Source organism: Eubalaena glacialis, unplaced genomic scaffold (genome assembly GCF_028564815.1).
Source record: "Eubalaena glacialis isolate mEubGla1 unplaced genomic scaffold, mEubGla1.1.hap2.+ XY scaffold_797, whole genome shotgun sequence".
Taxonomy (NCBI): domain Eukaryota; kingdom Metazoa; phylum Chordata; class Mammalia; order Artiodactyla; family Balaenidae; genus Eubalaena; species Eubalaena glacialis.
This window is the reverse complement of record NW_026871698.1, coordinates 46,499-58,417: the sequence shown is the minus strand read 5'-3', so window position 1 is coordinate 58,417 and position 11,919 is coordinate 46,499. Positions and strand designations below refer to the sequence as shown.

The following is an 11,919-nucleotide window of genomic DNA, read 5'->3' as shown; positions in this document are numbered from 1 at the left end:
CCCTGCCCGCCCACGCGGAGTTAGGCGCAGCCCGGCCACGGCCGGGCCGGCCCTCCGGCCGGGCAGCAGCTGGCCCGAAGCCACTGGGAGCCACCATGGAGTGGGCACGGCCCCTTAGCCCCAGCAAGGCCCCCCCTTGCCCCCACGCCGCCCGCCGAGCACAGGACCCCGGCCCTGGTGGCCGGCAGGCCCGGAGAAGCGGCCCCGGCCCCCGCCCCCGCTCCCGCCCCCGGCCGTGGCGAAACGGCGGAGGGGGGGGCTTTTTCCGGAGGGAGCTGTGGAGAGACACACGGGCAGACAGGGGGCTGCGGCGCGGCTGGGCTCCGGTGGGGGCGGCCAAGTGCAGGTCGAGGGCCTCGCGGGCCGCACGGACGGCACCCCGGCCTGCGGCGGAGTCTGGGTCCGGGCCAGCCACCACGGGAGCGGCTGGGGTGGCGGCTGCCTTCCAGGGCCGCATTCTGGCCGCATGTCCAGCCAGCTCGGCGGGGAGCGATCCCTCCGGCGCGCTGTGTTGGGAGGGACGTGAGGAGGTGAGGCCTGCAGCGGTGCTCAGCGGGGGCGGAGGCGGCCTCGGCCGCGGGCCACTAAATGTCAAGGCGGAGCGGGAGGCAAAAAAGCCTACAGCACTCGGTATTCCCATGTGGTCTCCCATCCAGGTACGAAACAGGCCAGACCCTGATTAGCTTCCGAGATCAGACGAGGTGTGGTGCGTTCAGGGAGGTGTGGCCGTAGAATGCAGCGGGGGCCACGGTGTGCCTCTTGAGGCTTAGCTTCGCTGGTGCTGGCGACTCACCGCCAGCCCGGCAGCCAACCCTCTCCGGCGCGGCCCTGCCGTCCGCCCAGGCAAGCGACAGGAGGCCTCGAGGGCCCGGGGGTGGTGGAGTTGTGGGCGACTTCGCAGCTCAGGTCAGGCGGGACCCTCCAGGCCTGTAGGCGCTTGGCCCTCCGCCCCAGAGCCGCTCAACGCTCACAGGACTTGGCCCCGGAGGCTTAAGGGCCTGTGGCCCTCGGTCCCTTGTGCATTCCCCACCCTGTCAATCCACACAGTGCTAGGCGCAGCCCAGCCACGGCCTGGCCGGCCCTCCTGCCCGACGGCAGTCGGCCCTTAACCCACTGGGAGCCACCATTGAGCCGGCACGGCCCCTTAGCCCCAGCAAGGCCACCCTTGCCCCCACGCCACCCGCCGAGCACAGGACCCGGCGCCTGGTGTCTAGCCAGCCCAGCGAACCGGTCCCAGCCCCCGCCCCCGCTCCCGCCCCCGGCCGTGGCGAAACGGCGGAGCGTGGGCTTTTTCCGGAGGGAGCTGTGGAGATACACACGGGCAGACAGGGGGCTGCGGCGCGGCTGGGCTCCGGTGGGGGCGGCCAAGTGCAGGTCGAGGGCTTCGTGGGCCGCACGGACGGCACCCCGGCCTGCGGCGGAGTCTGGGTCCGGGCCAGCCACCACGGGAGCGGCTGGGGTGGCGGCTGCCTTCCAGGGCCGCCTTCTGGCCGCCTGGCCGGCCAGGCCGGCGCGGAGCGCCCCCTCTGGCGCGCTGTGGTGGGAGGGGCCGGAGGAGGTGGGGCCTGCAGCGCTGCCCGGCGGGGGCGGGGGCGGGGGCGGAGGCGGCGGGCGACTAAAGGAGAAGGCGGAGCGGGAGGCAAGAAGCCTACAGCACCCGGTATTCCCAGGCGGTCTCCCATCCAAGTACTAACCAGGCCCGACCCTGCTTAGCTTCCGAGATCAGACGAGATGGGGCGCGTTCAGGGTGGTATGGCCTTAGAGGGCAGCCGGGGCCACGGGGTGCCTCTTGAGGCTTTGCTTCGCTGGTGCTGGCGACTTGCTCCCTGCTCGGCGGTCAGCCCTCTTCAGCAAGGCCCTGCCGCCCGCCCAGGCTGGCGACAGGAGGCCTCAGGGACCCAGGGGTTGCATAGTCAAGGGCGACCTCGCAGCTCAGGTCAGGCGGGATCCTCCAGGCCCGTAGGTGCTTGGCGCTCCGCCCCAGGTCCCGCTTGATGCTCACAAGGACGTGGCCCCGGAGGCTTAATGTCCCTTGGCCCTAGGTCCCTCGGGCATTACCAACCCTGTCCACTCACGCAGTGCTAGGCACAACCTAGCCGTGGCCGGGCCGGCCCTCCTGCCCGACGGCAGTTGCCCCGAATCCACTGGGAGCCACCATTGTGTTGGCATGGCCCATTACAGCCAGCAAGGCCACACTTGCATCCACGCCAACTGCCGAGCACTGTTCCCGGTGCCTAGTGGTCGGCCGGTTCGGAGAACGAGTCCTGGCCCACGACCCCGCTCCCGCACTCGGCCGTGGCGAAACGGCGGAGGGGGGGCTTTTTCCGGAGGGAGCTGTGGAGAGACACACCGGCAGATAGGTGGCTGCGCCGGGGCTGGGCGCTAGTGGGGGCGGCCAGGTGCAGGTCAAGGGGCTCGCGGGCCGCACGGCCGGCACCCGGGCCTGAGGCGGAGTCTGGGTTCAGGCCAGCCACCCCGGGAGCGGCTGGGATGCGGCTGCCTTCCAGGGCCGCCTTCTGGCCGCCTGGCCGGCCAGGCAGGCGGAGAGCGCCCCCTCTGGCGCGCTGTGGTGGGAGGGGCCGGAGGAGGTGGGGCCTGCAGCGGTGCCCGGCGGGGGCGGGGGCGGGGGCGGGGGCGGAGGCGGCGGGCGACTAAAGGAGAAGGCGGAGCGGGAGGCAAAAAGCCTACAGCACCCGGTATTCCCAGGCGGTCTCCCATCCAAGTACTAACCAGGCCCGACCCTGCTTAGCTTCCGAGATCAGACGAGATCGGGCGCGTTCAGGGTGGTATGGCCGTAGACGCAGGAGGGGCCCGCGCGGTGCCTCTTGAGGCCCAGCTTCGCTGGCGCCTGCGCCTTACCGCCATGCCGGCGGCCAGCCCTCTCCGGCAGGGCCCTGCCGCCCGCCCAGGCAGGCGACAGGAGGCCTCGGGGACCCGGGGGTGGCGGAGTGGTGGGCCACCTCGCAGCCCAGGGCGGGCGGGACGCTCCAGGCCCGTCGGCGCTTGGCGCCCCGCCGCAGATCCCGCTCGACGCTCACAGGGACGCGGCCCCGGAGGCTTCAGGGCCCGGCGGCCACGGTCCCTTGGGCATCCCCCCCTGCCCGCCCACGCGGAGTTAGGCGCAGCCCGGCCACGGCCGGGCCGGCCCTCCGGCCGGGCAGCAGCTGGCCCGAAGCCACTGGGAGCCACCATGGAGTGGGCACGGCCCCTTAGCCCCAGCAAGGCCCCCCCTTGCCCCCACGCCGCCCGCCGAGCACAGGACCCCGGCCCTGGTGGCCGGCAGGCCCGGAGAAGCGGCCCCGGCCCCCGCCCCCGCTCCCGCCCCCGGCCGTGGCGAAACGGCGGAGGGGGGGGCTTTTTCCGGAGGGAGCTGTGGAGAGACACACGGGCAGACAGGGGGCTGCGGCGCGGCTGGGCTCCGGTGGGGGCGGCCAAGTGCAGGTCGAGGGCCTCGCGGGCCGCACGGACGGCACCCCGGCCTGCGGCGGAGTCTGGGTCCGGGCCAGCCACCACGGGAGCGGCTGGGGTGGCGGCTGCCTTCCAGGGCCGCATTCTGGCCGCATGTCCAGCCAGCTCGGCGGGGAGCGATCCCTCCGGCGCGCTGTGTTGGGAGGGACGTGAGGAGGTGAGGCCTGCAGCGGTGCTCAGCGGGGGCGGAGGCGGCCTCGGCCGCGGGCCACTAAATGTCAAGGCGGAGCGGGAGGCAAAAAAGCCTACAGCACTCGGTATTCCCATGTGGTCTCCCATCCAGGTACGAAACAGGCCAGACCCTGATTAGCTTCCGAGATCAGACGAGGTGTGGTGCGTTCAGGGAGGTGTGGCCGTAGAATGCAGCGGGGGCCACGGTGTGCCTCTTGAGGCTTAGCTTCGCTGGTGCTGGCGACTCACCGCCAGCCCGGCAGCCAACCCTCTCCGGCGCGGCCCTGCCGTCCGCCCAGGCAAGCGACAGGAGGCCTCGAGGGCCCGGGGGTGGTGGAGTTGTGGGCGACTTCGCAGCTCAGGTCAGGCGGGACCCTCCAGGCCTGTAGGCGCTTGGCCCTCCGCCCCAGAGCCGCTCAACGCTCACAGGACTTGGCCCCGGAGGCTTAAGGGCCTGTGGCCCTCGGTCCCTTGTGCATTCCCCACCCTGTCAATCCACACAGTGCTAGGCGCAGCCCAGCCACGGCCTGGCCGGCCCGCCTGCCCAACGGCAGTTGGCCCGAAGCCACTGGGAGCCACCATTGAGCCGGCACGGCCCCTTAGACACAGCAACGCCACCCTTGCCCCCACGCCAACTGCCGAGCAAAGTTCCTGGCGCCTGGTGTCTAGCCAGCCCAGCGAACCGGTCCCAGTCCACGACCCCACTCCCACTCTCGGCCGTGGTGAAGTGGCAAAGGGTGGGCTTTTTCCGGAGGGAGCTGTGGAGAGACACACGGGCAGACAGGGGGCTGCGGCGCGGCTGGGCTCCGGTGGGGGCGGCCAAGTGCAGGTCGAGGGCTTCGTGGGCCGCACGGACGGCACCCCGGCCTGCGGCGGAGTCTGGGTCCGGGCCAGCCACCACGGGAGCGGCTGGGGTGGCGGCTGCCTTCCAGGGCCGCCTTCTGGCCGCCTGGCCGGCCAGGCCGGCGCGGAGCGCCCCCTCTGGCGCGCTGTGGTGGGAGGGGCCGGAGGAGGTGGGGCCTGCAGCGCTGCCCGGCGGGGGCGGGGGCGGGGGCGGAGGCGGCGGGCGACTAAAGGAGAAGGCGGAGCGGGAGGCAAGAAGCCTACAGCACCCGGTATTCCCAGGCGGTCTCCCATCCAAGTACTAACCAGGCCCGACCCTGCTTAGCTTCCGAGATCAGACGAGTTCGGGCGCGTTCAGGGTGGTATGGCCGTAGACGTTAAGAGGGGCCCGCGGAGTGCCTCTTGAGGCCCAGCTTCGCTGGCGCTTGCGCCTCCCCGCCAGCCCGGCGGCCAGCCCGCCCCGGCAGGGCCCCGCCGCCCGCCCAGGCAGGGCAACGGCGGCCTCGGGTACCAGGGGGGTGGCGGAGGGTTCGGCGACCTCCCAGCCCAGGGCGGGCGGGACCCACCAAACCGTTCGGCGCTTGGCGCCCCGCCCCAGATCCCGCACGTCGCTCACAGGGACGTGGCCCCGGAGGCTTCAGGGCCCGGGGCCCGCGGTCCCTTGGGCCTCCCCTCTGCCCGCCCACGCGGCGCTAGGCGCAGCCCAGCCGCAGCCCGGGCCGGCCCTCCTGCCCGACGGCAGTCGGCCCTTAACCCACTGGGAGCCACCATTGAGTCGGCACGGCCCCTTAGCCCCAGCAAGGCCACCCTTGCCCCCACGCCACCCGCCGAGCACAGGACCCGGCGCCTTGTGGCCGGCCGGCCCGGAGCACCGGCCCCGGCCCCCGCCCCCGCTCCCGCCCCCGGCCGTGGCGAAACGGCGGAGGGGGGGCTTTTTCCGGAGGGAGCTGTGGAGAGACACACCGGCAGATAGGTGGCTGCGCCGGGGCTGGGCGCTAGTGGGGGCGGCCAGGTGCAGGTCAAGGGGCTCGCGGGCCGCACGGCCGGCACCCGGGCCTGAGGCGGAGTCTGGGTTCAGGCCAGCCACCCCGGGAGCGGCTGGGATGCGGCTGCCTTCCAGGGCCGCCTTCTGGCCGCCTGGCCGGCCAGGCAGGCGGAGAGCGCCCCCTCTGGCGCGCTGTGGTGGGAGGGGCCGGAGGAGGTGGGGCCTGCAGCGGTGCCCGGCGGGGGCGGGGGCGGGGGCGGGGGCGGAGGCGGCGGGCGACTAAAGGAGAAGGCGGAGCGGGAGGCAAAAAGCCTACAGCACCCGGTATTCCCAGGCGGTCTCCCATCCAAGTACTAACCAGGCCCGACCCTGCTTAGCTTCCGAGATCAGACGAGATCGGGCGCGTTCAGGGTGGTATGGCCGTAGACGCAGGAGGGGCCCGCGCGGTGCCTCTTGAGGCCCAGCTTCGCTGGCGCCTGCGCCTTACCGCCATGCCGGCGGCCAGCCCTCTCCGGCAGGGCCCTGCCGCCCGCCCAGGCAGGCGACAGGAGGCCTCGGGGACCCGGGGGTGGTGGAGTGGTGGGCCACCTCGCAGCCCAGGGCGGGCGGGACGCTCCAGGCCCGTCGGCGCTTGGCGCCCCGCCGCAGATCCCGCTCGACGCTCACAGGGACGCAGCCCCGGAGGCTTCAGGGCCCGGCGGCCGCGGTCCCTTGGGCATCCCCCCCTGCCCGCCCACGCGGAGTTAGGCGCAGCCCGGCCACGGCCGGGCCGGCCCTCCGGCCGGGCAGCAGCTGGCCCGAAGCCACTGGGAGCCACCATGGAGTGGGCACGGCCCCTTAGCCCCAGCAAGGCCCCCCCTTGCCCCCACGCCGCCCGCCGAGCACAGGACCCCGGCCCTGGTGGCCGGCAGGCCCGGAGAAGCGGCCCCGGCCCCCGCCCCCGCTCCCGCCCCCGGCCGTGGCGAAACGGCGGAGGGGGGGGCTTTTTCCGGAGGGAGCTGTGGAGAGACACACGGGCAGACAGGGGGCTGCGGCGCGGCTGGGCTCCGGTGGGGGCGGCCAAGTGCAGGTCGAGGGCCTCGCGGGCCGCACGGACGGCACCCCGGCCTGCGGCGGAGTCTGGGTCCGGGCCAGCCACCACGGGAGCGGCTGGGGTGGCGGCTGCCTTCCAGGGCCGCATTCTGGCCGCATGTCCAGCCAGCTCGGCGGGGAGCGATCCCTCCGGCGCGCTGTGTTGGGAGGGACGTGAGGAGGTGAGGCCTGCAGCGGTGCTCAGCGGGGGCGGAGGCGGCCTCGGCCGCGGGCCACTAAATGTCAAGGCGGAGCGGGAGGCAAAAAAGCCTACAGCACTCGGTATTCCCATGTGGTCTCCCATCCAGGTACGAAACAGGCCAGACCCTGATTAGCTTCCGAGATCAGACGAGGTGTGGTGCGTTCAGGGAGGTGTGGCCGTAGAATGCAGCGGGGGCCACGGTGTGCCTCTTGAGGCTTAGCTTCGCTGGTGCTGGCGACTCACCGCCAGCCCGGCAGCCAACCCTCTCCGGCGCGGCCCTGCCGTCCGCCCAGGCAAGCGACAGGAGGCCTCGAGGGCCCGGGGGTGGTGGAGTTGTGGGCGACTTCGCAGCTCAGGTCAGGCGGGACCCTCCAGGCCTGTAGGCGCTTGGCCCTCCGCCCCAGAGCCGCTCAACGCTCACAGGACTTGGCCCCGGAGGCTTAAGGGCCTGTGGCCCTCGGTCCCTTGTGCATTCCCCACCCTGTCAATCCACACAGTGCTAGGCGCAGCCCAGCCACGGCCTGGCCGGCCCTCCTGCCCGACGGCAGTCGGCCCTTAACCCACTGGGAGCCACCATTGAGCCGGCACGGCCCCTTAGCCCCAGCAAGGCCACCCTTGCCCCCACGCCACCCGCCGAGCACAGGACCCGGCGCCTGGTGTCTAGCCAGCCCAGCGAACCGGTCCCAGCCCCCGCCCCCGCTCCCGCCCCCGGCCGTGGCGAAACGGCGGAGCGTGGGCTTTTTCCGGAGGGAGCTGTGGAGATACACACGGGCAGACAGGGGGCTGCGGCGCGGCTGGGCTCCGGTGGGGGCGGCCAAGTGCAGGTCGAGGGCTTCGTGGGCCGCACGGATGGCACCCCGGCCTGCGGCGGAGTCTGGGTCCGGGCCAGCCACCACGGGAGCGGCTGGGGTGGCGGCTGCCTTCCAGGGCCGCCTTCTGGCCGCCTGGCCGGCCAGGCCGGCGCGGAGCGCCCCCTCTGGCGCGCTGTGGTGGGAGGGGCCGGAGGAGGTGGGGCCTGCAGCGCTGCTCGGCGGGGGCGGGGGCGGCGGCGGAGGCGGCGGGCGACTAAAGGAGAAGGCGGAGCGGGAGGCAAGAAGCCTACAGCACCCGGTATTCCCAGGCGGTCTCCCATCCAAGTACTAACCAGGCCCGACCCTGCTTAGCTTCCGCGATCAGACGAGATGGGGCGCGTTCAGGGTGGTATGGCCTTAGAGGGCAGCCGGGGCCACGGGGTGCCTCTTGAGGCTTTGCTTCGCTGGTGCTGGCGACTTGCTCCCTGCTCGGCGGTCAGCCCTCTTCAGCAAGGCCCTGCCGCCCGCCCAGGCTGGCGACAGGAGGCCTCAGGGACCCAGGGGTTGCATAGTCAAGGGCGACCTCGCAGCTCAGGTCAGGCGGGATCCTCCAGGCCCGTAGGTGCTTGGCGCTCCGCCCCAGGTCCCGCTTGATGCTCACAAGGACGTGGCCCCGGAGGCTTAATGTCCCTTGGCCCTAGGTCCCTCGGGCATTACCAACCCTGTCCACTCACGCAGTGCTAGGCACAACCTAGCCGTGGCCGGGCCGGCCCTCCTGCCCGACGGCAGTTGCCCCGAATCCACTGGGAGCCACCATTGTGTTGGCATGGCCCATTACAGCCAGCAAGGCCACACTTGCATCCACGCCAACTGCCGAGCACTGTTCCCGGTGCCTAGTGGTCGGCCGGTTCGGAGAACGAGTCCTGGCCCACGACCCCGCTCCCGCACTCGGCCGTGGCGAAACGGCGGAGGGGGGGCTTTTTCCGGAGGGAGCTGTGGAGAGACACACCGGCAGATAGGTGGCTGCGCCGGGGCTGGGCGCTAGTGGGGGCGGCCAGGTGCAGGTCAAGGGGCTCGCGGGCCGCACGGCCGGCACCCGGGCCTGAGGCGGAGTCTGGGTTCAGGCCAGCCACCCCGGGAGCGGCTGGGATGCGGCTGCCTTCCAGGGCCGCCTTCTGGCCGCCTGGCCGGCCAGGCAGGCGGAGAGCGCCCCCTCTGGCGCGCTGTGGTGGGAGGGGCCGGAGGAGGTGGGGCCTGCAGCGGTGCCCGGCGGGGGCGGGGGCGGGGGCGGGGGCGGAGGCGGCGGGCGACTAAAGGAGAAGGCGGAGCGGGAGGCAAAAAGCCTACAGCACCCGGTATTCCCAGGCGGTCTCCCATCCAAGTACTAACCAGGCCCGACCCTGCTTAGCTTCCGAGATCAGACGAGATCGGGCGCGTTCAGGGTGGTATGGCCGTAGACGCAGGAGGGGCCCGCGCGGTGCCTCTTGAGGCCCAGCTTCGCTGGCGCCTGCGCCTTACCGCCATGCCGGCGGCCAGCCCTCTCCGGCAGGGCCCTGCCGCCCGCCCAGGCAGGCGACAGGAGGCCTCGGGGACCCGGGGGTGGCGGAGTGGTGGGCCACCTCGCAGCCCAGGGCGGGCGGGACGCTCCAGGCCCGTCGGCGCTTGGCGCCCCGCCGCAGATCCCGCTCGACGCTCACAGGGACGCGGCCCCGGAGGCTTCAGGGCCCGGCGGCCGCGGTCCCTTGGGCATCCCCCCCTGCCCGCCCACGCGGAGTTAGGCGCAGCCCGGCCACGGCCGGGCCGGCCCTCCGGCCGGGCAGCAGCTGGCCCGAAGCCACTGGGAGCCACCATGGAGTGGGCACGGCCCCTTAGCCCCAGCAAGGCCCCCCCTTGCCCCCACGCCGCCCGCCGAGCACAGGACCCCGGCCCTGGTGGCCGGCAGGCCCGGAGAAGCGGCCCCGGCCCCCGCCCCCGCTCCCGCCCCCGGCCGTGGCGAAACGGCGGAGGGGGGGGCTTTTTCCGGAGGGAGCTGTGGAGAGACACACGGGCAGACAGGGGGCTGCGGCGCGGCTGGGCTCCGGTGGGGGCGGCCAAGTGCAGGTCGAGGGCCTCGCGGGCCGCACGGACGGCACCCCGGCCTGCGGCGGAGTCTGGGTCCGGGCCAGCCACCACGGGAGCGGCTGGGGTGGCGGCTGCCTTCCAGGGCCGCATTCTGGCCGCATGTCCAGCCAGCTCGGCGGGGAGCGATCCCTCCGGCGCGCTGTGTTGGGAGGGACGTGAGGAGGTGAGGCCTGCAGCGGTGCTCAGCGGGGGCGGAGGCGGCCTCGGCCGCGGGCCACTAAATGTCAAGGCGGAGCGGGAGGCAAAAAAGCCTACAGCACTCGGTATTCCCATGTGGTCTCCCATCCAGGTACGAAACAGGCCAGACCCTGATTAGCTTCCGAGATCAGACGAGGTGTGGTGCGTTCAGGGAGGTGTGGCCGTAGAATGCAGCGGGGGCCACGGTGTGCCTCTTGAGGCTTAGCTTCGCTGGTGCTGGCGACTCACCGCCAGCCCGGCAGCCAACCCTCTCCGGCGCGGCCCTGCCGTCCGCCCAGGCAAGCGACAGGAGGCCTCGAGGGCCCGGGGGTGGTGGAGTTGTGGGCGACTTCGCAGCTCAGGTCAGGCGGGACCCTCCAGGCCTGTAGGCGCTTGGCCCTCCGCCCCAGAGCCGCTCAACGCTCACAGGACTTGGCCCCGGAGGCTTAAGGGCCTGTGGCCCTCGGTCCCTTGTGCATTCCCCACCCTGTCAATCCACACAGTGCTAGGCGCAGCCCAGCCACGGCCTGGCCGGCCCTCCTGCCCGACGGCAGTCGGCCCTTAACCCACTGGGAGCCACCATTGAGCCGGCACGGCCCCTTAGCCCCAGCAAGGCCACCCTTGCCCCCACGCCACCCGCCGAGCACAGGACCCGGCGCCTGGTGTCTAGCCAGCCCAGCGAACCGGTCCCAGCCCCCGCCCCCGCTCCCGCCCCCGGCCGTGGCGAAACGGCGGAGCGTGGGCTTTTTCCGGAGGGAGCTGTGGAGATACACACGGGCAGACAGGGGGCTGCGGCGCGGCTGGGCTCCGGTGGGGGCGGCCAAGTGCAGGTCGAGGGCTTCGTGGGCCGCACGGACGGCACCCCGGCCTGCGGCGGAGTCTGGGTCCGGGCCAGCCACCACGGGAGCGGCTGGGGTGGCGGCTGCCTTCCAGGGCCGCCTTCTGGCCGCCTGGCCGGCCAGGCCGGCGCGGAGCGCCCCCTCTGGCGCGCTGTGGTGGGAGGGGCCGGAGGAGGTGGGGCCTGCAGCGCTGCTCGGCGGGGGCGGGGGCGGCGGCGGAGGCGGCGGGCGACTAAAGGAGAAGGCGGAGCGGGAGGCAAAAAGCCTACAGCACCCGGTATTCCCAGGCGGTCTCCCATCCAAGTACTAACCAGGCCCGACCCTGCTTAGCTTCCGCGATCAGACGAGATGGGGCGCGTTCAGGGTGGTATGGCCTTAGAGGGCAGCCGGGGCCACGGGGTGCCTCTTGAGGCTTTGCTTCGCTGGTGCTGGCGACTTGCTCCCTGCTCGGCGGTCAGCCCTCTTCAGCAAGGCCCTGCCGCCCGCCCAGGCTGGCGACAGGAGGCCTCAGGGACCCAGGGGTTGCATAGTCAAGGGCGACCTCGCAGCTCAGGTCAGGCGGGATCCTCCAGGCCCGTAGGTGCTTGGCGCTCCGCCCCAGGTCCCGCTTGATGCTCACAAGGACGTGGCCCCGGAGGCTTAATGTCCCTTGGCCCTAGGTCCCTCGGGCATTACCAACCCTGTCCACTCACGCAGTGCTAGGCACAACCTAGCCGTGGCCGGGCCGGCCCTCCTGCCCGACGGCAGTTGCCCCGAATCCACTGGGAGCCACCATTGTGTTGGCATGGCCCATTACAGCCAGCAAGGCCACACTTGCATCCACGCCAACTGCCGAGCACTGTTCCCGGTGCCTAGTGGTCGGCCGGTTCGGAGAACGAGTCCTGGCCCACGACCCCGCTCCCGCACTCGGCCGTGGCGAAACGGCGGAGGGGGGGCTTTTTCCGGAGGGAGCTGTGGAGAGACACACCGGCAGATAGGTGGCTGCGCCGGGGCTGGGCGCTAGTGGGGGCGGCCAGGTGCAGGTCAAGGGGCTCGCGGGCCGCACGGCCGGCACCCGGGCCTGAGGCGGAGTCTGGGTTCAGGCCAGCCACCCCGGGAGCGGCTGGGATGCGGCTGCCTTCCAGGGCCGCCTTCTGGCCGCCTGGCCGGCCAGGCAGGCGGAGAGCGCCCCCTCTGGCGCGCTGTGGTGGGAGGGGCCGGAGGAGGTGGGGCCTGCAGCGGTGCCCGGCGGGGGCGGGGGCGGGGGCGGGG

At 73.0% G+C, this 11,919-nt stretch overlaps 5 non-coding genes and 6 pseudogenes across 5 annotated transcripts; all 11 read right to left on the bottom strand.

Moving 5' to 3' along the window:
* Positions 1–615: 615 nt before the first annotated feature.
* On the bottom strand, positions 616–734 carry LOC133083842 (5S ribosomal RNA; annotated as a pseudogene).
* Positions 735–1,645: 911 nt separating this feature from the next.
* Positions 1,646–1,764, bottom strand: LOC133083858 (5S ribosomal RNA). Its single transcript, XR_009699320.1, has one exon. It is a non-coding gene; the product is annotated as a 5S ribosomal RNA (ribosomal RNA).
* Positions 1,765–2,681: 917 nt separating this feature from the next.
* LOC133083853 (5S ribosomal RNA) lies at positions 2,682–2,800 on the bottom strand. The gene has a single exon (XR_009699316.1). It is a non-coding gene; the product is annotated as a 5S ribosomal RNA (ribosomal RNA).
* A 910-nt stretch (positions 2,801–3,710) lies between these two features.
* LOC133083840 (5S ribosomal RNA) lies at positions 3,711–3,829 on the bottom strand (annotated as a pseudogene).
* A 910-nt stretch (positions 3,830–4,739) lies between these two features.
* On the bottom strand, positions 4,740–4,858 carry LOC133083857 (5S ribosomal RNA). The gene has a single exon (XR_009699319.1). It is a non-coding gene; the product is annotated as a 5S ribosomal RNA (ribosomal RNA).
* A 918-nt stretch (positions 4,859–5,776) lies between these two features.
* Positions 5,777–5,895, bottom strand: LOC133083851 (5S ribosomal RNA). The gene has a single exon (XR_009699314.1). It is a non-coding gene; the product is annotated as a 5S ribosomal RNA (ribosomal RNA).
* A 910-nt stretch (positions 5,896–6,805) lies between these two features.
* LOC133083839 (5S ribosomal RNA) lies at positions 6,806–6,924 on the bottom strand (annotated as a pseudogene).
* A 911-nt stretch (positions 6,925–7,835) lies between these two features.
* Positions 7,836–7,954, bottom strand: LOC133083867 (5S ribosomal RNA; annotated as a pseudogene).
* A 917-nt stretch (positions 7,955–8,871) lies between these two features.
* LOC133083850 (5S ribosomal RNA) lies at positions 8,872–8,990 on the bottom strand. Its single transcript, XR_009699313.1, has one exon. It is a non-coding gene; the product is annotated as a 5S ribosomal RNA (ribosomal RNA).
* A 910-nt stretch (positions 8,991–9,900) lies between these two features.
* LOC133083838 (5S ribosomal RNA) lies at positions 9,901–10,019 on the bottom strand (annotated as a pseudogene).
* A 911-nt stretch (positions 10,020–10,930) lies between these two features.
* LOC133083866 (5S ribosomal RNA) lies at positions 10,931–11,049 on the bottom strand (annotated as a pseudogene).
* Between the last annotated feature and the right edge of the window lie 870 nt (positions 11,050–11,919).